Raw genomic sequence first — 25,377 nt, 5'->3', positions numbered from 1 at the left:
AAGACCACAAGTAGCCAGTGCAGTCTGCGCAGGAGTGGTGTTACATGGGATCCACGACCGGCTCGCTCTATCACCCGTGCAGCTGCATTCTGAACCAACTGAAGCCTCCGGGTGCTCTTCAAGGGGAGCCCCATGTAGAGAGCATTGCAGTAATCCAAGCGAGAGGTACCAGAGCATGAGTGACCGTACATAGGGCATCCCGGTCTAGGAAGGGGCACAACCTGATAAAATGCCCTCCTGGAGACGGTCGTCAAATGATCTTCAAAAGACAACCGCCCATCCAGGAGAACGCCCAAGTTGTGCACCCTTTCCATCGGGGCCAATGACTCGCCCCCAACAGTCAGCCGCAGCTGCAGCTGACTGTACCGGGTGCCGGCATCCACAGCCACTCTGTCTTGGAGGGATTGAGCTTGAGCCTGTTTCTCCCCATCCAGACCCGTACGGCTTCCAGACACCGGACAGTACTTCAACCGCTTCGTTGGGGTGGCCTGGGGTGGAGAAGTACAGCTGCGTATCATCAGCATACAGTTGGTACCTCACCCCAAAACCACTAATGATCTCACCCAGCGGCTTCATGTAGATGTTGAACAGGAGAGGTGAGAGAATCGACCCCTGCGGCACTCCATACATGAGGCACCTCGCGGTCGATCTCTGCCCCCCTGCCAACACCATCTGCGACCGATCAGAGAGATAGGAGGAGAACCACCGATAAACGGTGCCTCCCACTCCCAAACTCTCCAGCCGGTGCAGCAGGATACCATGGTCGATGGTATCAAAAGCCGCTGAGAGGTCTAATAGGACCAGGGCTGAGGAATAACCCCTGGCCCTGGCCCTCCAGAGATCATCAACCAACATGACCAAAGCCGTCTCTGTACTGTATCCGGGCCGAAAGCCGGACTGGAACGGGTCTAGATAGACAGTTTCCTCCAGGTATTGGGGTAGTTGACGTGCCACCACGCTCTCTACAACCTTCACCACAAAACGAAGGTTGGAGACCGGACGATAATTTCCTAAAACAGCTGGGTCCAGGAAGGGCTTCTTGAGGAGGGGTCTCACCACCACCTCTTTCAAGGCAGCAGGGAAAACCTCTTCCAACAAAGAAGCATTTATAATCCCCCGGAGCCAGCCTCGTGTCACCTCCTGCGTGGCCAGCACCAGCCAAGAGGGGCACGGGTCCAGTAAACATGTGGTGGCATTCAACCTCCCCAACAACCTGTCCATGTCCTCAGGAGTCACAGGGTCAAATTCATCCCAAACAGTCTCAACAAGACGAGTCTCCGACCTCTCACCTGGATCTACCCAATCTTGATCCAACCCGTCCCAGAGTTGAACGATTTTATCGTATAGATAACCACTAAACTCCTTGGCCCGCCCTTGTAAGGGGTCCTCCCGCTCCTCCTGATAAACAGAACAATACAAGAGTTTACACCTTGAAAAATATAGTCAAGGAAGGAGAAAAACATATCTCTTGGGGGAACATGTTCCAGATTGTGGAGTCTACCATAGAAAAAGCCTCTTCCCCCGAAAATGATTCTGTATCCGATTTCTATCACTTTCTCAGAGTGTTCCAGAAAGATTCTATCCAATTCTGGTTTTCTGCCATCATATTAGGTATCTTCTGTTACTTTATTTCTTTCAATTTCTCAGTAAGAGCCATCTGAGATCTATTACTTGGATCTCTCTATATTCTGCATATAACGCCATTTTAAAGGGCCAGATTTCCAGGCAAAGGTCCATGGGGGAAAAGAAGGAGGGGGGGAATTCTGAGAAACAGAGAAAATTAAAAGGGACAAATATTAAGAGGAAGGTATGAAACATCAAGGGTGTCATTTATCTCAAGGAAAATGTGACTACAATTTATATTTTGAACTAGAAAGTGTTGTCTAAACCAACGTTTAAGAAGAATACTAATTTTCCCATTCATATGGAGAACATATACAGTCTAGAAATATAGATTTTATATTTTCCAAAATCAAAACAAAACTCAACTCTTGACAATTAGAGAGACAATCCCAAATTATAAGTGTTTGAGTGTATGTGTAGAACCAGAGTAGGCATAATGGTAATCTCTAATTAGAGATTTTAAAAGACCAACAGGATTGTTTCTGAGAAATGAAGCAATTTCCTTGACAGATGATGCAAGCATAATAGATGTGGTTCAAGGTCTTTGTATACCAGGGGTCTTCAACCTTAGTAATTTTAAGGTTTGTGGACTTCAACTCCCAGAATTCCTCAGCCAGCAAAGTCCACAAGCCTTAAAGTTACTAAAGCTGGAGACCCCTGTTGTATACAGTATCTGTGTGTGAGAGTGTGAGTGTTAGTGAGCGAGTGAATGTTTAGCATTATTAGTTTTTACAGGACTAGTCACCTGTTTGGTTGGTATCTTCAACAAGTGATTGAAGCTGTCGAGGCTGACATTACAAACCATCTATTAGGTAAGTGAGAAATCTTCATGTGCACAGTCCATTATGAAGATCTCAGCTTCATTAGTTCAGCTATATACGGTAGTATATCTGGCAATCCAATATCTCCCTCTTTCATCTTCTTCCATTTCCCAATAAGCAATCAAGAAAAGAATTGCTAATAAAAGATAGATGGTAAAGATAGCCAGAGAGTTTTGAAAGCCAAGAAAAAAATAGCTCCCCATGTCTTTAAAGAATGAAACTAAATGCTATTTAGACAAATACAATTTCATCTTATGGGCTTTGTGAAAGCCATAAAAACTGCATCAGCAATTTGTAGTGTTTAGAGAGCCAACAATTTGTTTAAATATGCCTGGCACAGATGATATAGTGCTTAAAGGCCAAGAGAGAGACTTATATATAGTGAAAAAGACTTATATTTAGTGAAAGGCCTAAAATGTAAGTTAAGTGATATTTTCTTCTCTCTCTTAGTGGCAGGGATGAATCTGAAATTCCCAAACCATAAAATCTCAAATTATATTGAATAATAATAAAAGAAACAAGAAAGTCTGCAGCAATATTAACTACATTGTTGAAAGCTTAATTGAATAAATTAATAATCAACCTTCCATATGACATCACATTTGTATATATTCAAATAAGGAGATTGAATCTCTAACCCATATTCTATTAAAATATCCATTCTATTGGCAGTGGCAATTAAAAAAATATAACCCCAGTTATTACAAAGTTTACTTTCTTTCATGTTGTGGAGATCACTGCTTTCTTTTTAAGTGACCAAATTCTAAACATATTAACAGCAGAAGCAAAATTTTATTCTTTAGCGTTAGTCCATTAATAGTTCCGCCGGCTACGGCCAGTTGCTACACAGGGGTTCTGTGTTGGACTGCAAGGAAAGTGTCTATCTTTAATTGCCAGTCGCCTGCCTTATTCTAGAGAGCCTCTTTGGCGCCCGAACAAACGTTCTGCAAGTCCGTTCGTCGCCGGGTGGAAAGGCGCCGAGAGGACATGTCTGATGCCCTCCGCTAGGTACCCTCAAACTGTGTTGCCGTGAATTGCGGGCCGTTATCGGATACCAGGGTGTCGGGCAACCCATGGGTGACGAATAGGTGTCTCAGGACTGAGATAACGGCTTCTGCCGTTGTGGATTTCATTAGGATAATCTCTAACCATTTCGAAAAGGCATCGACTACGATTAAAAAGGTTTGCCCATGAAATGGCCCAGCAAAATCTATGTGAATCCTAGACCATGGCCCCTGTGGTTTCTCCCATTCCCTGATAGGGGCCGTGGGGGGTAGTGGCCTCGACTCTTGACAGGGTTGACATCTCCCTATCTCGTCACTAATTTCATTGTCCATCCTGGGCCACCACACATAGCTCCTTGCTAGACTCTTCATCCGAACTATACCCGGGTGGCCCACATGCAACAGTTCTAGTACCTTTTTCCGTAATTTTTCCGGAATAACCACCCTATCCCCCCATAACAGACACCCCCCTTGAACAGATAATTCTTCCCGTTTCTTTAAAGTCCTGAAACGCCGCCGGCGCAGCGGCCATCCTCAACACCCATCCAATCACAGTCCTTATGGTAATGTCCTTGTAAGACGCCTTGCCACTTCCTTGAAGTGACAGGGCCAGCGTCCCAAGAGTCAATCAGTAGGACGGTATCCCTGGGGCTGGATCTTCAATAGTCTCTGGTAACGGGCATCTGCTCAAAGCGTCCGATGCCCCATCTCCTTTCCCGGGCGGTAGATCAGCTTGTACGAGTATGCCGCCAGGAAAATAGTCCATCGAGTTAGTCTGGGTGACAGTGCCACGGGCGTGGGCTCGCCCGCTAACAGGCCCAACAGGGGTCTGTGGTCCGTTACAATTTCAAAGTCTCGGCCGAATACATATTCGTGAAATTTTTTCACCCTGAGACTATAGCCAAAGCCTCCCTATCCAGCTGGCTGTAGTTCCTTTCAGCCAAGACATTGTTCGGGAGTAATATGCTATAGGGGCTTCTGTTCCATTCGGTAACCTATGGCTGAGCACAGCCCCCACCCGTAGGGGATGCATCGCAGACCAGGACTAATGGCAACGTGCCGTTGTATTGGATGAGGAGGCTATCACTAGACAATAGGTTCTTTACCCTTCAAATGCCCTATTTTCCACTTTCCCCCATGACCACGCGGCATTCTTAGCCAGTAGCTTATGCAGCGGTTCGGCTATTGTCGCCTTGTTCTTGAGAAACACCGCATAGAAGTTGACCAGACCCAAAAACGCCTGCAACTCCGCTTTTATTTTTGGGGCTGGGGCCTTCCTGATGGCCCTCACCTTGCTCTCCGTGGGTGAATCCTTCCTATCTATTCTGTAGCCCAGGAATTCTACGGATCCGACCCGATTTGGCATTTGTTTAGCTTAACTTTAAGCCCGCAGACCGGAAAATGCCCAAAACTTTCCTCAGTCGCACTTAGTTCCACTAGATTTTCGGCTGATACCAAAACATCGCCAAAATACGGTACCACCCCGGTAGACCCTGCAATAGTCGCCCATTAGATTCTGGAACAGCCCTGGGGCTACACTCACCCAATTGGAGCCGGGTGCATTTGAATGCGCGCGGTGTGTGACAATGGTTTGCGCTCGGCTGTGCTGCTATCTACTGGTAATTGCTGATAGGCTTGAGCCAAGTCTAGTTTGGCGAAAACTTGCCCTTGTCCCAACGAGTGCAGTAAGTGTTGCACTACTGGGACGGGTATGCACTCTTCTGCAATGCTTTGTTTAACGTTGTTTTGTAGTCAGCACAACCGGACTGACCCGTCCGGTTTGACTGGGGTGACTATAGGTGTTTCCCATTTTGCGTGATCAACGGGCACTAGTATTCCCTGGTTTACTAGTTTGTCCAGTTCCCGGTCAATCTTGGGCTTTAGGGCGAATGGAACCTCCTAGCCTTCAACCTGATGGGGCAACCTGGGGTCTAAATTGAAGGAAATAGGGTCCCCTCGTACTTGCCCAAGCCATCTTCAAAACGCCCTCGAACTCCTTCAGCAGTTCACTCTTGAGGTCGATTTCACGGAACACCCCGGTCACTCCCATGCCCAAAGCCCGAACCAGTCAAGTCCAAGCAAACTTGGTAAGGTTCCGTCGACTATGGTGATTGGCAGGGTTTTCTTGAACTGTCCATACTTGACTTGGACTGACGTTCCCCTCGCACAGGAATTCGGTTTCCTTGGTAGTCTTGAACTCAGATATGCTGGGACTGTAACCTGCGCCGCGATGGCTGGCAAGTCCTCTTGAGGGTGTCCCATGACATCATTGTGATAGATGAGCCGGTGTCCACCTCCATCTTGCAAGGTACCCTTCGACGTACCTTTGTAAAATCTTTTTCTAGCCGCCGATGCTAGGGCTACTCTTGCTGAAGTCTGGTTTAACTGCTTTTTTGAATGGACCAATCCGGGCCGCTTTATGTTCCCAAGGCCTGATTGGTCGGTTTGAATTTTTGGCGGAAGGTTGGGGGCTCGACAGGCCTGCGCTTATGTGACCTTCTTTTCGCACCGACACGCTATGCCCTTGAATTTGCATTGTTGTCGTTGGTGTTGGCCCCCGCAGCTCATACATTCACTCCGGTCCTCTTTCCCCGGCTTCTGGGTGTGGAAAGCCTCTTCCTCTTCCTCACCTTCCGACTCGGCCTGGACTTCCTCGTTGTGGACCGGAGGTGCTTTTGCTTCCGCCCTGGCGCCGCCAGCTTGTGCAAAGTTTCTCCCCCCTTGGTCGACATCTCATGAGCCCTAGCCTCGCCCAGCGCTAGGGCCAGGGTTAGGTTGCTCTTGGACAGCAGCCGTCGTTGTAATCGAATGTCTCTTACCCCGCAAATGAGTTGTTCGAGTAAGGAGTCCTCCAAATCTCGGTACTCACAGTGATTTGCGGCTTTTCTTAGCGCTGCCATGTACACGCTTATCGACTCGCCTTCTCGCTGTACCCTCTGCCTCAACTCGAACCGTTGCACGAACTTTGAGGGTACTGGGGCGTAATGCGCTCGAAGTGCCGTTTGCAGCGTCTGCCACGGTACCGACTGTACCGGTGTTGGCTCTGATAGCGACTCTGCGGTGTCGAAGACCTCTGGACCACAATGGCTCAGGAAGTATGCCCGCTTCCTGTTGTCCGAAACTCCTTGTAGTTCGTTTGCTTTGAGGAAACACTCGAAATGAGCCATGTATGACCCCCATTTCTCTTTTGCTGGGTCGAATGGCGGTGGCGGCGTGTAGCTGGACATCGCTACTCTCCGTCCTTGGAACTGGCTGGGTTCGCGCCTTTTTTCCCGATCTCACTGCCTACATCCCATCCTCGTCGCCAGTGTTAGATTCGGGCAATAATGAGACAGGAGACCAGATGAGTGACAACAGCTCTTTAGTTTATAGTGAACCCAGCAAAGAACGTCCGGCAAAACCCCTCTTTATATACAGTTTTCTCCGGTGCATTAACCAATCAGGAACGTGCAAGTTCCCGCCTAAATTTCCCTCCAAAACTCTTAAAGATACATTACAGATTTTATCGTATAGATAACCACTAAACTCCTCGGCCCGCCCTTGTAAGGGGTCCTCCCGCTCCTCCTGATAAACAGAACAATACAAGAGTTTACACCTTGAAAAATATAGTCAAGGAAGGAGAAAAACATATCTCTTGGGGGAACATGTTCCAGATTGTGGAGTCTACCATAGAAAAAGCCTCTTCCCCCGAAAATGATTCTGTATCCGATTTCTATCACTTTCTCAGAGTGTTCCAGAAAGATTCTATCCAATTCTGGTTTTCTGCCATCATATTAGGTATCTTCTGTTACTTTATTTCTTTCAATTTCTCAGTAAGAGCCATCTGAGATCTATTACTTGGATCTCTCTATATTCTGCATATAACGCCATTTTAAAGGGCCAGATTTCCAGGCAAAGGTCCATGGGGGAAAAGAAGGAGGGGTGGAATTCTGAGAAACAGAGAAAATTAAAAGGGACAAATATTAAGAGGAAGGTATGAAACATCAAGGGTGTCATTTATCTCAAGGAAAATGTGACTACAATTTATATTTTGAACTAGAAAGTGTTGTCTAAACCAATGTTTAAGAAGAATACTAATTTTCCCATTCATATGGAGAACATATACAGTCTAGAAATATAGATTTTATATTTTCCAAAATCAAAACAAATCTCAACTCTTGACAACTAGAGAGACAATCCCAAATTATAAGTGTTTGAGTGTATGTGTAGAACCAGAGTAGGCATAATGGTAATCTCTAATTAGAGATTTTAAAAGACCAACAGGATTGTTTCTGAGAAATGAAGCAATTTCCTTGACAGATGATGCAAGCATAATAGATGTGGTTCAAGGTCTTTGTATACCAGGGGTCTCCAACCTTAGTAATTTTAAGGTTTGTGGACTTCAACTCCCAGAATTCCTCAGCCAGCAAAGTCCACAAGCCTTAAAGTTACTAAAGCTGGAGACCCCTGTTGTATACAGTATCTGTGTGTGAGAGTGTGAGTGTGAGTGTTAGTGAGCGAGTGAATGTTTAGCATTATTAGTTTTTACAGGACTAGTCACCTGTTTGGTTGGTATCTTCAACAAGTGATTGAAGCTGTCGAGGCTGACATTACAAACCATCTATTAGGTAAGTGAGAAATCTTCATGTGCACAGTCCATTATGAAGATCTCAGCTTCATTAGTTCAGCTATATACGGTAGTATATCTGGCAATCCAATATCTCCCTCTTTCATCTTCTTCCATTTCCCAATAAGCAATCAAGAAAATAATTGCTAATAAAAGATAGATGGTAAAGATAGCCAGAGAGTTTTGAAAGCCAAGAAAAAAATAGCTCCCCATGTCTTTAAAGAATGAAACTAAATGCTATTTAGACAAATACAATTTCATCTTATGGGCTTTGTGAAAGCCATAAAAACTGCATCAGCAATTTGTAGTGTTTAGAGAGCCAACAATTTGTTTAAATATGCCTGGCACAGATGATATAGTCCTTAAAGGCCAAGAGAGAGACTTATATATAGTGAAAAAGACTTATATTTAGTGAAAGGCCTAAAATGTAAGTTAAGTGATATTTTCTTCTCTCTCTTAGTGGCAGGGATGAATCTGAAATTCCCAAACCATAAAATCTCAAATTATATTGAATAATAATAAAAGAAACAAGAAAGTCTGCAGCAATATTAACTACATTGTTGAAAGCTTAACTGAATAAATTAATAATCAACCTTCCATATGACATCACATTTGTATATATTCAAATAAGGAGATTGAATCTCTAACCCATATTCTATTAAAATATCCATTCTATTGGCAGTGGCAATTAAAAAAATATAACCCCAGTTATTACAAAGTTTACTTTCTTTCATGTTGTGGAGATCACTGCTTTCTTTTTAAGTGACCAAATTCTAAACATATTAACAGCAGAAGCAAAATTTTATTCTTTAGCGTTAGTCCATAGGAATCAGCTGGATTTTCCTCAAACATGGCTTATCTTGCTTCTTCCTTATGTTCCTCTTTATGTTCAACAGCTCAGAGATGAGGGGCCTTTAAAAAAAGAATGAAGTCTAAAACATATGAATTTGTGTTCTAGCAGCTATTTTTCTCTAGGTGTGCTAGACTGCATATGCCCCTCCCAAAAAAAATACAGTTATCATGACTGAAGTGAAAGCATAAAATATGTAAAGTCCACAACACTGAAAAAAGGGTACTCCTGAGTCTGTTTCCTGCAGAAAATTCATGAGAAATATGAGAATCATCATATATATAATATAATATAATAACAGAGTTGGAAAGGACCTTGGAGGCCTTCTAGTCCAACCCCCTGCCCAGGCAGGAAACCCTACACCATCTCAGTCAGATGGTTATCCAACATTTTCTTAAAAATTTCCAGTGTTGGAGCATTCACAACTTCTGCAGGCAAGTCGTTCTACTTATTAATTGTTCTAATCGTCAGGAAATTTCTCCTTAGTTCTAAGTTGCTTCTTTCCTTGATCAGTTTCCACCCATTGCTTCTTGTTCTACCCTCAGGTGCCTTGGAGAACAGCCAGACTCCCTCTTCTTTGTGGCAACCCCTGAGATATTGGAACACTGCTATCATGTCTCCCCTAGTCCTTCTTTTTATTAAACTAGACATACCCAGTTCCTGCAACCGTTCTTCATATGTTTTAGCCTCCAGTCCCCTAATCATCTTTGTTGCTCTTCTCTACACTCTTTCTAGAGTCTCAACATCTTTTTTACATCGTGGCGACCAAAACTGGATGCAATATTCCAAGTGTGGCCTTACCAAGGCATTATAAAGTGGCACTAACACTTCACGTGATCTTGATTCTATCCCTCTGTTTATGCAGCCCAGAACTGTGTTGGCTTTTTTAGCAGCTGCTGCACACTGCTGGCTCATATCTAAATGGTTATCCACTAGGACTCCAAGATTCCTCTCACAGGTACTACTATTGAGCAAGGTACCACATATACGGTACCTGTGCATTTTGGTTTTTTTTGCCTAAATATAGAACCTTACTTTTTTCACTGTTGAATTTCATTTTGTTAGATAGCGCCCAATGTTCAAGTCTGTCAAGATCTTTCTTATTAACCTTTAATAATCTTTAATAAACTTTAATAACCTATTAACCTTTCCTAGCTTGATCTAGAAAGCTTCTGAATCACAATTATCTCTATTAACTTGATCTGCCTGCTCTCTATTTCCTTCAGCTTTGGAGAATTGGCATAGGAGTGTCAAAATCAGCAGGAAGGAAGACATAGCACTAAGATCCATAACACCTGGATCGATGATTTACAATGGTTGATCTAGCAACTGTTCAAAGCTACAATGACATTGAAAAATTGACTTACAACTGTGTCTTGCATTGATGGCTGTTGTAATATCCCCAGGGTTACCATGGTCAAAATTCATTTAGCAACCAGGATGTATTTACTATAGTTGCAATGTCCCAGTGTCATGTGATTGCCACTTGTGATCTTTCCCGCCAGATTTCAACAAGCAAAATCAACAGGGGAAGCTGGATTCATGGCTAGACGATGGACCAAGCCTCTCCTTAAACTAATTATGAAGGTAAAGGTGAATAATTCTGCTTCAATAACTAACAAACCTATCCTTAATGTTATTTTCTTAAGAAATGAAAATTTTCAAAAAATACATATTTATTCTGACCCTAACTTTTGTATAATTATCTATTCAGTAATTGTATTCATATCATTGCAGGTATTTATAAATGTCTGCCAATGAGCATTTATGCTTGGGGAAATATGCAATCCAATAATTATTACTGCATGCAGAGTAAATTTAGAGAAAGGGTACCCATCATATATATATTTTTCATACTCAATTACTGTCCATATCCAGCAGAATAATACAGGAAGTTTTTAACATTAGTTTTCTGCTTGTTTTCTGATGTTTACAGTTGAAACATGTCTAAAATTTGGTGGATTTAAAAAAACCTCTACATTTTCTCACTGGTTCAAGGAGGAGGAAAAAAAGTGGATACAGGAAACTGCAGACTAATCAACTTGACATCAATACCTGGGAAAATTCTGGAAAAGATAATCAAGGAAAAGGTTTGTCAGCACCTAGAAATTTATTACTGATAGATATTTTCCACAAAGATAGAATAGTCTGGAGGACAAGTTAACAGAACCTAAACATTTTGACCATTTTTTTAATGTCAATATTGATTTTATTTTTCTAAAAAGTATTACATATTTGGAAATTATAAATAGATGACTTGTGGCATAATTGTTAGTTCATTATGAATTATGTTATGGGGATAGTTTTCTTTTGTCTTATAAGAAAATAATGAGACATCAGGATAAATCTAAAATTAAAAAAAACATTTTCAATTGTTTACTTGTCCAACAATTTTTTCCATCCTTCTACATCCTACTACTAGAAATGGCTATGAATATATTTAAATCAGTACTGTTAGAAAGTCTAAAATAAACTTGTAAGCAAGGCATCTGGTGAACAAGTTGTTGGACTAAATTTCTTTGCATACCCCTGTTTACAACTTTACACGAACCTTTTCATCTTTTTAGGCTTGGTCAATTACTATAATAGGTTGAGAACTTTTCTAGTGATTTTCTTCCTCAGAGGTTAAAGAGAAAACAATCAAATATTATTCTTTGGATAGAGTAATCTTGAATTAAATAGGCTTACTTCTTACTAGACATGAAGAGATTTGCAGTCTAAGCCTATTATTTTGAACATATATACGAGACAGTAAGCATCACTTAATAAAACAAAGCTTGCTTCTGATTAAAAGTAAATGGAAATGCTTTCAGGAAAAGGTAAAGTATGCTTTAAGTGTAAATTTGGTTACTCTTTGTGCAAGGAATGAGAAATGTTCTGACTTTTGTATTTTCCAAATTTCTTATTTTTCATTACAGATTCTGTTTAAATAAATTCTTTTAAATAAACCAGAAAGGGTTTCATAATGTTTTGATTATGTTTGAATATTCATTCTAATGTTTGCATTTTTGTTTTAGTATAATGTATGTTTCTGCAAGCTAATTTTTTCTGTAGGAAAATGTATGTAAAATACATATTTGCTCATTTTTCCAAATAGACAAATATATTCATTTTCTTCATTTTAGGGCAAAATTCTATTAAAAAATTAGCATCAGAACAGATTGTTGGTTCAATATGTATTTGGCTAGTATAGATTTACATTAGTATATATTTACATTAGAGGAACAAAATTGTTCATCTCTCTCTAGTATTAGTCATATAGTATGAATAGAACTGCATGTAGAACACACAAACTGTGCTTTTATGATGAGACTCACTTGTTTGGTCTGTGAAGAAAAAAATTAAAAAGGATTCCTAGCTTCATTCAAAAAGATTTAGGCCACAACTGAGTATTTAGTAAAAGCAATGTATTGGATTGTTTTGAAAGGATTTTTCATATATTCCTGTCACTGTCTTTTCAAGAATCACATGAAGAGTCCTTTATGTGTCCCCTTTTAATCTTTCATGTTTTCACAAGTATTAAGTGCTCAAATCCCCTTGCTATGTTTTATTGGGATAACTGTTTATGTTTTAATTTTCAGAATGCCCTGCAATAGGCAAAAGCTTTTAACACAGACGCCAAAAAAACAAAAAGTTAATCTAAAATAATCCCATACGTGCTCAATGTACAAATAAAGCTTAAGTCCATTCTGTTCTTTCTTTTCAGAAACACTTTTCTCTGACATGCTTTTATTTATTTTTTCAGTATTGTGCTAAACAGATTCACTATTATTGCATGGACAAATATGCCTCAATAGGACACATGGCTTCCCTGTGTAGGTTTGAGCTGATCTCTTTCTTTATTACTTGTCATATGGAGTTTCATTTCCCTTTTACGTCATGTTCAGAACAATCCTTTCCCTTTTGAGTTAACATGCTCAATAATCCACCTGTAAATGCACTAGCTTGTTCTTACAGAATGATCCCTGTTACCTTACCCTCAAGTATAAGTACATATAATGCAAGATGCTTAGAATGTCTTTTCAGTCTTGTTACTGCTGGTTGATACTATTCAAGACTTAATGACTGAGTACTTTCATATTCTAGCAGCTGTAAGAAGAAGAGAGTTCAAGTTTTGAGCTCCAACTTAAGTGCAATCAGCCCTACTGTGGAGATGTTGACTGCTTTGGAAAAAAGTGATTACTGGGAATATGTCCATTCTTTTTTTGTGTAAGCAGAATTACCGTATTTTTTGGAGTATAAGAACGCACAGGAGTATAAGACGCACCTTAGTTTTTGGGAAGGAAAATAAGAAAAAAGCTGATTGGCAGGTGAATTTGCCTCCGGGAATACTCCCAATCAGCTTTCGCAGAGGTGAATTTTAGCAACAGGTTCCTTGGTTGTGAGCTCTGTGCCTTGCTTTTTTTTTTTTTTTGCTTTCTTTCTTTCTTTCTTTTTTCTTTTTTGCTTTTTTTTTCTGCCTCTGAAAGCCTCTGAAACAGAGCTTCAGAAAAAAAGCCTCTGAAGCTCTGTTTGGAGGGCTTCTTTTCTGAAGCTCTGTTTGGAGGCTTCATTTCTGAAGTTTCGTTTCTGATGCTTTTTTCAGTCTCTGAAACCTCCATTTGAGAAGCTGGGCGGGGCTACATTCGGAGTATAAGACACATCCAGATTTTCACCCTCTTTTTTGGGAGAAAAAGGTGTGTTTTATACTCCCAAAAATATGGTTCTCTGCTTATTTGTGCAGAATTCATGCAAATTCTACAGATATTGTTTGTGTATTAAAATTCAACTGAAAGGGTTGTGTTTGCCTGAAGTAACTCCTGAAAAGAACCAAAGACTATGGTTCTTTTCAGTCTATAAAGACTATGTAGGCTGGAATCGCAATGACAATTGCATGGGAGATTTCCTCAATCCCCTTTTTAATATCATATTTTACTTTTGGCAAGTATATCTGAAAAGGTTTGTTTCTATCTAAAGCCCATAAAATGTTTTAAATCCTCTAACAGATTAATTTGCAGGTTATGTAAAATGGTGGCTGTCCGAAGCATCTTCACATGTTCATTGGTTCTTGACATTAGAGCCAACAATACTGTAAAACAGTTAAGGAAATATGAATGGTGCATCCAGAGGCTAATGTTAATGAACAAACAAATGTGAATACTAAAGAATGTGAAATAAATTGAATTTGCATATTGCCATGAATGAGAGTTGCAGAAATTAAAACAAATATTCTTCTTTGTTTGCTTGTCTCTAAAATCCATATTTGCCTTCTAAGGTAAGATCCAGAATAACCCAGTGGCAGGCAGGCTATAATTCCCATGATACTTATATAGTTAGTGACCACTTTAAGTGGGGAATATCAGAAATGTTGCAACAGATCTGAAGGTTGCTAGGTTAAAGAAGGTTATTGGTGGAAATAAGTCATTACTGAGTCAAGGATCCAGCTGATGAAAAGAAAAATATTTGCTCAGTGTATACACATGGCTGAGCAAAGACTTCATTGGCTAATGTTTTCCTGAAGGTGTGGAAGAGTCAGTACTGGAAATACTTGTTTTTCTCAAGCACATTCTTGAATGAATTAACATTTTTTAGTAAACACAGAGGCTGGCAATAATATTTATGACCTGCTCAAACTCTATTATATTTGAATAACTTGTGATTGTTGCTTAGTGCAGACTCACTGTTACTCTTGAAACTTCTGTGTTCATTGAGGTCAAAAGTGACATTTCAAGATCACATAACATTTCTACTCAAAATAAGTTCAAAGGTGTTAGGTAAATTCATGATCTTAAGAAACTGAAGAATCTCCTGGTAAAGTCACCATCTTTATTTATAATGAAAATCAAGGGAACAGTTCATTTTCTATCCTAGTATTGCAAATAGGGATGCATTTTAGTCTGAACTTCAAGTTGGGGCCAATGATGCGATTCAGCCGGTTCTCTCTGGATTGTGCAAACTAGTAGCGGTGACTGCGGGAACCCCTGCCCATCTGCCTGGACATAATGTGCAACTACTGCGCATGTGCAGAAGGATGTGTGCATGTGCAGAGGTGGCGTATGCGAGTGAAGTGAATGTGCATGCGCTGGCTCACATTTGCAAACCGGTAGGGAAGGTAAGTGAATTCCACCTCTGGTTAGGGCTGTATCAAATGCTCATTAAGAAATGAGAAATAAGAAATAAGGCAATGGCAAAAAGACATTCAGCATGTTTTAAAAAGTCAGCAGAAGTTGTATCTTACATCTTCCTCTTAACTTTCTCACCATTTTGCTCTCCAGAAAACTGATATTACCATAGCTTTTGTCTGCACTGTATCTTCATGAAGTTTAAAGAAAGAAAAGAAAGATACAGTATTGCTTCCTGGTCAGAGAGAGAAAAAAGAGAGGAAACAGAAACAAGAAGTCCACTGGATATAGAGATAAAAAACAGAGAAAGTGCCAGTTGGGGAAAAATAAGGAGGAAAGTGAGGAGGAAAAAAAAATGACATATGGACATGCTAAAGTATTATGAGGATTCCTATATTTTCTTGACAGGAACTTGTTAAGTTTGGCACCCTCGGTGTTTGCTCTCCTTAATAATGTCTTGTTATACTTCCAAATAAAATGTATCCATCCTTATACAAGGATGTTTGCAGAATTGGGGAAAAAATGCAAGGTGGTGCTTGTGACACTGTAATCACTGTAATCACTGTGATCAAAGACTCATGATTTTTGTACACGTATTGATGTTACATACGTTTGCAAAGGGGGGGTTCAATTATATTGCCATGATTATTATCTTGCCTTTTGTAACCACAGTTCCCTACCTCACTGCCCTTGTACTAATACTGAATTATCAACAAAGGGTACTGAAGTGTATAAACAAAGCATTTGCTAAACAATGTATTTTTTTACTCTAGAGCTTTGTCAACCAGATTTTTCTAAGGCAAGGATGTCAAATTCACATCTTCACGTTGTCATCACATAATGTATCGTGACTTTTTTCCCTTCTCTAAAATGGGTGTGGGCGTGGCCAGTGCGTGACGCATCTGGCCCGCAGGCCACGAGTTTGACACCCCTGTTCTAAGGTGTAACTAACATATGACAAGGTTTTTACAAAATGAAGCTTGTGGTAGGTTCCTTGGTATACCCCAAATCTGTTTTATACAACTATCTTTCTTAGGATCTACTTCTGGGGCAGGATGAACATGAAATGGATCTTTGCAGACTCCACTGAAATGGGAATTGCACAAGGAAAGATTATCTTAAGTATTGACATCAGAGTTTAAAGTATGATTTTTCAAAAGTAAGCAAGTGTCAAGGTGAATTTGTGCTGTAAGTCTAATTTTTAAATCAGAGTTGGCAGGAACAGTAAATTAATTAATCCCAAATTATAGTAGAGCTGCTAAGATGGTATGTATGACATTCATATTAATACCGAAGTACAGCTAATGATTAATGTTACTATGATGAACACTGAAGAAATTAATAAAGATTAGACCAATTATTACAAAGTGTTACTCACTAGAGATAGTTCAGTGCAAAATATGATGTACATCATGAAGAAGGGTAATCACTTTCCCCTAAAACAATTATGTTAATAAAATGATAAAGATCTAATAGAAAACTGAAACACTTAGAAAAGGCTTCCAAGTAATTTTTCCTAAGTTTCTTATATCTGACTTTCCTTACCTGTATGGTGTTTAGGATTGATTAGTCACAGTTCCAGAATTGCAGCTCTCTGTTAGCTAAAGGCTGTAATAAATATATATACCATATACCAATTTCATAATAATTTTTCTACAAGTTTATTTACTGATGTTATCAATTTTTTTTATTAAACTTTATTAAACTTTTTTACATTAAAAGCATAGAAAAAAGGGGGGGGGAAAAGGCTTATATCATTTAACAGCTTATTTGTGGTGTTTTTCATCTAATAATAATCCATGCAATAATGACAAACATTAAATTATACATATTTGTGTTCTTATTTTATCTATTGATTATGTTTAGTAACTAAATATTCCTATCTTTTTTAACCACAATCTAAAAATTGTTCCTGCGTAAATAAAAGGATCTTTGGAACTGGTGAGATTTTCACAGAACTTCAAAAACCACTGACAATTTTTTTTAAAAAATCATCCTTTCTTTTATATTTCCCATATCTGTAGTTCGATATTAACAATTGTGTTTGTTAAAAATATGAATAGTAAATAAGACAATGTCATTAATAAGTACTGATTAGGGATTTTGTATGAGTATATACACCCTGTGTAATGGGGTGAGCCCCGTTACTTGTCCCAGCTTCTGCCAACCTAGCAGTTTCGAAAGCACGTAAAAATGCAAGTAGAAAAAATAGGGACCACCTTTGGTGGGAAGGTAATAGCGTTCCGTGTGCCTTTGGCGTTAAGTCATGCCGACCACATGACCACGGAGACATCTTCGGACAGCGCTAGCTCTTCGGCTTTGAAATGGAGATAAGCACCGCCCCCTAGAGTCGGCAATGACTAGCATGTATGTGCGAAGGGAACCTTTACCTTTACCTTTATGAGTATATAGTTTTAATGACATTGGAAAGAGATACTTCTCTTCTCTTCTAGAATTCTAGCTAATTCTAAAACAGCAGGTACTGCATACTTTATAGCTTGATGGTAGTCCAAAAATTTAGTAATACCATTTAAGAAGAGGAAATTAAAAGCATCATTTACAAATAAAATAAGTGGATTCTTCATAAGTAACGTATACAATTTTACAGTGCAGGAACAAGGATATTATAGTATTTGAATAATATATGCCTTATTCAGAGATAAGAAAAATGCTATTAAATGCAGTTATATTACCTGGAAAATGATCCCATTTCTACAATGCCACCATCCCTAGCAGGCCTTTTAGACAGCAGCATCTACAGCAAACCAGGAATGGCACAAAATGATGACATGTATGCAACGTCATTGTAACATAAATGCTTCTATTATGGTACACGTCTTGATGTCTGACACAAGTATCACCATCTGTGGATACCCATGATTGAGATCTGTGCACCAATAGTGGGTTCCTTATCTTCGCTACCGATTCGCAACTGTGAGTGTTCGTGTGCACGTGGCACTTCTGCGCATTTGTAGAACCTTCTGCACATGTGCAGAGCATCCATGATGATGTCTGGGTGGGTGGGCAGACTCCCACCACCGCCACTACTGGTTCACCCATACGGGGGCAAACTGGTAGAAACCCTCCACTGTTGTGCACATTTTGAACTTTATTGGGACAAAATATTTTAGCTTTTCTGCAAGCATAGCACCACCCTTATAACTCTTATTAAAGATGTGCTGCTTTAATTATTTGATTTATTAAAACAGCTGCACTGTCTTCCAGGTTCATCCAGGGCCTGAAATAAAGACATGGCTGCTGTAATGACTACCAGAAAAGTGCTATCCTTATGTGAAATCCAAAACAGTGTTTCAATCACTTCTGAAGCATGCAGAACTTTAATACACTGAATTGTTATGTAAGAAATTTTGTCAGAGCTATAATGTGGACCATAAATATCTCATTTTCCTTTTTGTTAAATTGCTTCCTTGCACAAGCTGGCCGAAGAACAAATTTGCATTAAGAAGATTTGGTAGCCAAAGATAAAAAAATGCACCCATTTTGTGGATTAATTTTATTTATAGCTATTTTAAAATCTTGACAATAACAGTTCTGGGTTATTTATAATCAGACACATATAGTCATTTACTAAAACATGGTGAAACTTGTTATAAGGCCTTAGATCTGGGCTGCAAAAATCAGGGTAACCACTAAATGGCAGTAGAGTTTTTGTGGTCCAGATATTTGTTGGCCAGGTCTGGTAACTAATTCTATTTATGTTTTCAATCTTAAAACAAAATGCAATTGGAACTGCTGTTAAACTACTGCAAAAGTTTGAGTGAACGCTATGCTGGTGATCAGGTATCTGCAACAATTGGTTTGGGTGATCTTTTAGTAGGTTTGTATTTACTTTTCACCTAGATAAAAAGTTGAATTTTAAATAATCTAGAGGCCTTGAAGAGTTCTTCTATATACACAGTCTACTATGCGGGTAGTAAGCAAAACATATATATCTTATATCTTACCAATTACCTATTCAGCAACTGTTTGAAGTTATGACAGAGTTGTGAAAGGAGACTTATAACTGGGTCATAACATCCTCATGACTGAAAGAACTGCGGAGTAAACTTAATCTTCTTTTTCAAAATATTCTGCATGATCCACCATACTTTAATCCAAAATGCTTTAACTTTTTTACAAGTCCACCATAATTATGGATTGTACAGCTATAGAGACTAAATTGATTTTGAACTTAATAACAGTCGCAAGACTTTTGATTGCTCAATATTGGAAGAAAGAAGAATTACCTACAATTGAAGAATGGACACTCAAAGTATCAAATCTGGCAGAAATGGCAAAAATCTCTGCTTACTTGAAAGACTATACACAAGAAAAATGTATTTTAGAATGGAAAATGTGGATTGATTATATTCAAAATAAGTATCAGATAAAAAAATATCGAATAGCATATGAGTAAATTTAGGAAATATTTTGTATTAGATATATTTCTGAAGGAGAGGGGAATTGAGAGTGTGATTAAGTGTGGATTGACTAGAGATTATAATTTAGGAATTATTTTGGATTATGATTGTTAGTTTTGATACCCTGCATTTTGTTCTGGGAAGTCGGGGTGGGGGGTGGGGGGTAAGGGGGAGGGGAATTGGGGGGTTGAGGGTAGAGATGGAGTGATGGTTAATGTACAGGGATTATTGAAGATGTATAAATATAATTAATGTAGGGTCGGGTCTGCCCAGTTACCATTTTAGAACGGTGGGGAGGGAGAAAAGAGAGAGTAGGAGGTAGGAAAGAGGAGAAGAGGAAGGAAGAGGGGTAGAAGAGGGAGAAGGAAGGTGTAGGGTGGAGGGAGGAGAGGATGTAGATAAGAGAAGGAGAGGAAGGTTTGGAAAGTAAAAGAAGGTAGAAGAGGGAAGAGTGTTAAAAAGGGGGGTGGTGACTGGGCAAGCCCGACTAATTGTATATAACTGTACATTGGATGAATTATTTGATATGATTGTAAAAATAAAACTTTAAAAAAAAAACATCTTCATGACTGCAATTCCGGCACTTAGCAAGTGGCATGCATTTACAGCAATTGCAGCATCCCACAATCAAGTGATTGTCATGTGTGACCTTTGCAATAGTCTCCAACAAGCTAAGTCAATGGGGGAGCTAGCAGGAAGTCACAAATCACAGTCACGTGACCCATGGTGATTTTTATAATGATCGCAGCCCAAACTCACATTGTAAGTTCAGCATTATCGCATAATTTTTCACTTAATGACCACATTGCTCAGTAATGGAGTTGCCAGTTCTAATTGCAGTTGCAGTTAGTAAGTGAGGACTATCTGTACATTTGTTTTTAAGTCAATCATCAATGAAGAAATCATTTAAAATATACTTTTAATTCTAAGGAGTTTTCTGTAATTATTACCAATTATTACTAATTATTACCAATTATTACTAATTACCAATTATTACTAATTATTACCAATAGACATTCATATAGGAGATTTATCTATAATTTATCTTTGTTTCTCCTTGACTAGGACTCAAATTTCTGAAAATAGTGTGGCTTTAATTTGGTACTAAATTCAACTGAGTATTTCAAAACTGGATTAGTAGTTTTACTGCAGCATTGAGTTTCAATAATGTGCTATTTACTAAAGGAAGGTATTCATGACAACCAGATTTTATACTAATGGTTTCTAACAGTATACTTATCAACTTTTTTTATTCTATGCAAAATTTATTAATGGGCTGAGCACCACTAATACTGAACTCAGAGCAATATTGGACTGAAGTGGAGTGGAATAGAATAGAATAGAATAGAATAGAATAGAATAGAATAGCTTTATTGACCAAGTGCGATTGAAAACACAAAGAATTTGTCTCTGGTGCATAAACTTTCAGTGTATATACAAATAACAAGGTAATATAATCAAAAGATACCAATAGGAGAAGGTAGTAGAAAAGATGAGAAGGAGAATAATAATATAGTCATACTACCCTTAGATATAAGACAGTACTGTGGTAATTAGGTGTTCAGCAGAGTGATGACACAAGAGAAAAATCTGTCTTTGTGTCTAATTGTTTTGGCATGCAATGCTCTATAAAGGCACCCTGAAGGGAAGAGTTGAAACAGTTTATGTCCAGGATGTGAAAAGTCTGTAGATATTTTCTCAGCCCTCCATCTGGCTCATGCAGTATGAAGGTCCACAATGGAAGGCAGGCTGGTTGCCATTGTTTTTTCTGCTGTCCTAACTATCTGTTGAAGTTTGTACATGTCCTTTTGATTGCTGTACCAAACCAGACAGTTATACAAGAAAAAATGACAGACTCAATAATTCCTTTGTAGAACTGTATCAACAGCTCCTGGGGCAATCTGAACTTTCTGAGTTGACACAGGAAGAACTTTCTTTGTTGTGCCTTTTAAATGATGGTTCTAATGTTAGGTGTCCATTTCAAATCCTGGGAGATTACAGAACCCAGACACTTGAAGGTCTCTATTGATAATATTGTGTTAGCTAATATTGTAAGAGGTGATAGAATAAGAGGGCTTCTCCTAAAATCCACTTTCATCTCAACAGTTTTAAGTATGTTCAGCTCCAGATTTTTCCAGTTGCAACACAGATCCACAGCTATTCAACCTTTTGTCTATATGCAGACTTATCATCATCATAAATGAGACCAATGATCATTGTATCATTTGTAAACTTCAGTATTTTAACCAAGGGATCCTTTTGAAATGCATTGGTATAGAGGGAAAAGAATAATGGAGGGAGCACATAGCCAGGGCCGGGTGGGCTGTGCTAATTGAATGGATATTCAATTGATTTTACCTAGCTTCACCTGCTGCTTTCTACCTGTCAGAAAGCTACAATCAACCTACAAGTATGGACAGGCACAGCTAGCCAAATCAGTTTAGAGTGAAGAATTTCTGGGATGATTGCATTGAAAGCCAATCTGAAGTCTACAAAAAGGACCTTTGCATAAGACATTGGAGATTCAAGATGTTGCAAGATATAGTGCAGTGCCATATTAACAGCATCATCTGCCAATCTATTTGCACGGGAGGTAAACTGCAAAGGGCCTATGAGTGGATCCATGATGATCTTTCAAAGATTTTTATAACTATGGATATTATAAAGCAATTGTGACTAAAGGTTTGTGTCACACCTTATGTTGTTGTGAAAAGGGAATGTCAAGTAATATATTCCCTACATAAAGCATGCTCTTTCATTCTCTGTTGATCCATAACAATCTATTCTCTTTAAAGAAGTATAAATTATGTTTAGGAAACATTATTTAACCAAACATAGACAGATGGAGGGGAGCTAAAAAAAATTATTATCACTCTTTCCACATTTTGCCCTGAAATATAAAAACTGTACGACAAGAAAGCAAAATACTTCTCTGAAAATCTATTTCTTCCGTGCTTCTTTCTATTTAACTCTCAGGATTGAAAAATAAGGAGTCATTAAAGCAAAAGCATTTGATGCTTATTGTTTGAATGATTTGAATCTTGAGGGAGAAAGGAAATTCATTAAGTAGCATAATCTAAACCAAATTTTAGAACCAATCAATTTGGTGATATAAAATTTTTTAATGCTATTCAAACCTGTAAAGAAATATTTATTGGAAAATTTAAGGTTGGACCATAGTACTTTTTTACAAATTTAAGGTATATAAATCCAAAACAAAACCTGAATGGAAAATAATTCATCCTTTCCTAGAATTTCAGTTAGATTTATATAATACTTTCTTAATTTAAATCTTAGCTTTCTGCATTATTTTTTCTTCTTTCCATTCATTAATTCTTCACTGCCTTGAGACTGAAAAAACTCATACGGTAACACTTAATATTTGCTGACTCTATGAAGGAAGATGCAAAACCCCTTGATCAAGCTGTGCTAATGAGAATAAATGTACTTCTTCATTTTTATATTAAGAAAGATTATCTGAATCCAACTTTTGAAGCATGGTAGCATGTGCCTTTTACAGTCAGACTAGAAGTATAAATGTTTAGGGGGACATATGCAGAAGGGTCTAAAAATGAAGGACATGATGAAAACAATTAATGAATCAATTAAAGTGTGTCCTCTAAAAAAGAGACATTTGGGATACCGCACATAGCTTAATGGCTTAGAGTTTGATGCATGAATTAATCATGTATTTTAAATAAGCATCTAACCTGCTGTTGCTCAATTTTATGTATTGATTGTTAATTGACTTTATTGACTTCCATACTCACCCCTTTCACTCCCCAAATCCTCAGGAACAGTTTAAAACTGATCCACATTTGTTCTCATTGCAGTCAACCTTGAAATGCTAAGTATCCCAGGTGAGGCAAGCAACAGTCTATATATGCAGTGAAAAATAGCACTTAACTTCCACCCATATTATGCTCATTATTTGATGATAAAACCAGCTAGACTAACTAGCTAACTAGTTAACGAATTAATTAACAGCCAACAGTGGCAGTGATTTGGAAGGCAGCTGAAAAGATAAATGAAATGCTAGCATGAAATTACTGCAGCTTCCTACTATGGGTAAATGGAAAAACATAGCAACTGGGCAAAAATACATTGAGGTTCAGCTCATGCAATCAGTTGAGTAGATTGATTTAGGGTGCTCAGTATACATAATGGTGTGGAATGAAAAGGAGACAAAACTGAAGACCTAAGAATATTTCTAAGTTGCAAGAGTTCTGCAAGGAACAGTATGAAAAAAAAGTTCCAAAAGCAATGATATACAAACTGGTTATGAGAAATATCTGGAAGCTGTTATTCCTGCCAAAGGTTGTCGGACAAAGCCTGGGAGTTATCCAATCTCCTGCTTCTGCCATATTTATTATTTTTCTTCTTTCCATTCATTAATTCTTCACTGCCTTGAGACTGAAAAAACTCATACAGTAACACTTAATATTTGCTGACTCTATGAAGGAAGATGCAAAACCCCTTGATCAAGCTGTGCTAATGAGAATAAATGTACTTCTTCATTTTTATATTAAGAAAGATTATCTGAATCCAACTTTTGAAGCATGGTAGCATGTGCCTTTTACAGTCAGACTAGAAGTATAAATGTTTAGGGGGACATATGCAGAAGGGTCTAAAAATGAAGGACATGATGAAAACAATTAATGAATCAATTAAAGTGTGTCCTCTAAAAAAGAGACATTTGGGATACCGCACATAGCTTAATGGCTTAGAGTTTGATGCATGAATTAATCATGTATTTTAAATAAGCATCTAACCTGCTGTTGCTCAATTTTATGTATTGATTGTTAATTGACTTTATTGACTTCCATACTCACCCCTTTCACTCCCCAAATCCTCAGGAACAGTTTAAAACTGATCCACATTTGTTCTCATTGCAGTCAACCTTGAAATGCTAAGTATCCCAGGTGAGGCAAGCAACAGTCTATATATGCAGTGAAAAATAGCACTTAACTTCCACCCATATTATGCTCATTATTTGATGATAAAACCAGCTAGACTAACTAGCTAACTAGTTAACGAATTAATTAACAGCCAACAGTGGCAGTGATTTGGAAGGCAGCTGAAAAGATAAATGAAATGCTAGCATGAAATTACTGCAGCTTCCTACTATGGGTAAATGGAAAAACATAGCAACTGGGCAAAAATACATTGAGGTTCAGCTCATGCAATCAGTTGAGTAGATTGATTTAGGGTGCTCAGTATACATAATGGTGTGGAATGAAAAGGAGACAAAACTGAAGACCTAAGAATATTTCTAAGTTGCAAGAGTTCTGCAAGGAACAGTATGAAAAAAAAGTTCCAAAAGCAATGATATACAAACTGGTTATGAGAAATATCTGGAAGCTGTTATTCCTGCCAAAGGTTGTCGGACAAAGCCTGGGAGTTATCCAATCTCCTGCTTCTGCCATATTTATTATTTTCTTATATGTAAACAATTGCACATTAAAAAAAGTTCTCAAATAGCTCTGAAATGTAAACTCAATGGGTCATGGGTTGTCTAGTATACTATCCCATCCCCATCTTTCTTTTCTACAGGTTTTCTGATTATAGTTCATATGGTAAAATTAAATTAAGGATTTATGTCACTTTTATGTTGCAATTAATAGATCTAAGAGTATTACTGGAACACTACAACTTCCAAATCAACTATGCCCCATGACTTTCTTTGGCCTTGCTGATTATAACCTACAGGAGTCCACATTCGATATACCTTAACAGACTGGGGCAGCTGATCCAAGCAATTTAAGAAGTCCTGGTTTGCATATACTTAAAATGAATTACAACTTGAAAACTACAAAGAATTACAAATGTGATTTGTTGAAGTTTAACCGATGGAGTTAACTTTCAGAAGGCACATCTTTTTTCAAAGTTCAAAATACAGAGAAAAATAAATTCCAAAAGTCATTTCTAAATGATGTGATAACAGATCAAAG

The 25,377-nt window shown here is 38.5% G+C and overlaps 1 protein-coding gene across 3 annotated transcripts in view; it reads left to right on the top strand.

Moving 5' to 3' along the window:
* The window catches only part of NRIP1 (nuclear receptor interacting protein 1), a 164,321-nt gene that overhangs the window by 98,737 nt on the left and 40,207 nt on the right, over positions 1-25,377 (top strand). For 2 of the 3 annotated variants that reach the window (XR_009155325.1, XR_009155323.1), the window contains exons 2-3: positions 10,410-10,491; positions 10,841-10,994. The gene's annotated coding sequence lies outside the window, so the exon portion shown is untranslated. Of the gene's footprint in view, positions 1-10,409; positions 10,492-10,840; positions 10,995-18,230; positions 20,400-25,377 lie in introns of those variants that run through there. The other variant, XR_009155324.1, reaches the window with a different exon arrangement.

The sequence above is a fragment of the Ahaetulla prasina genome, chromosome 5 (assembly GCF_028640845.1).
Source record: "Ahaetulla prasina isolate Xishuangbanna chromosome 5, ASM2864084v1, whole genome shotgun sequence".
Lineage (NCBI taxonomy): Eukaryota > Metazoa > Chordata > Lepidosauria > Squamata > Colubridae > Ahaetulla > Ahaetulla prasina.
Note: the sequence above shows the minus strand (reverse complement) of the source record. Positions and strands in the feature narration are given on the sequence as shown.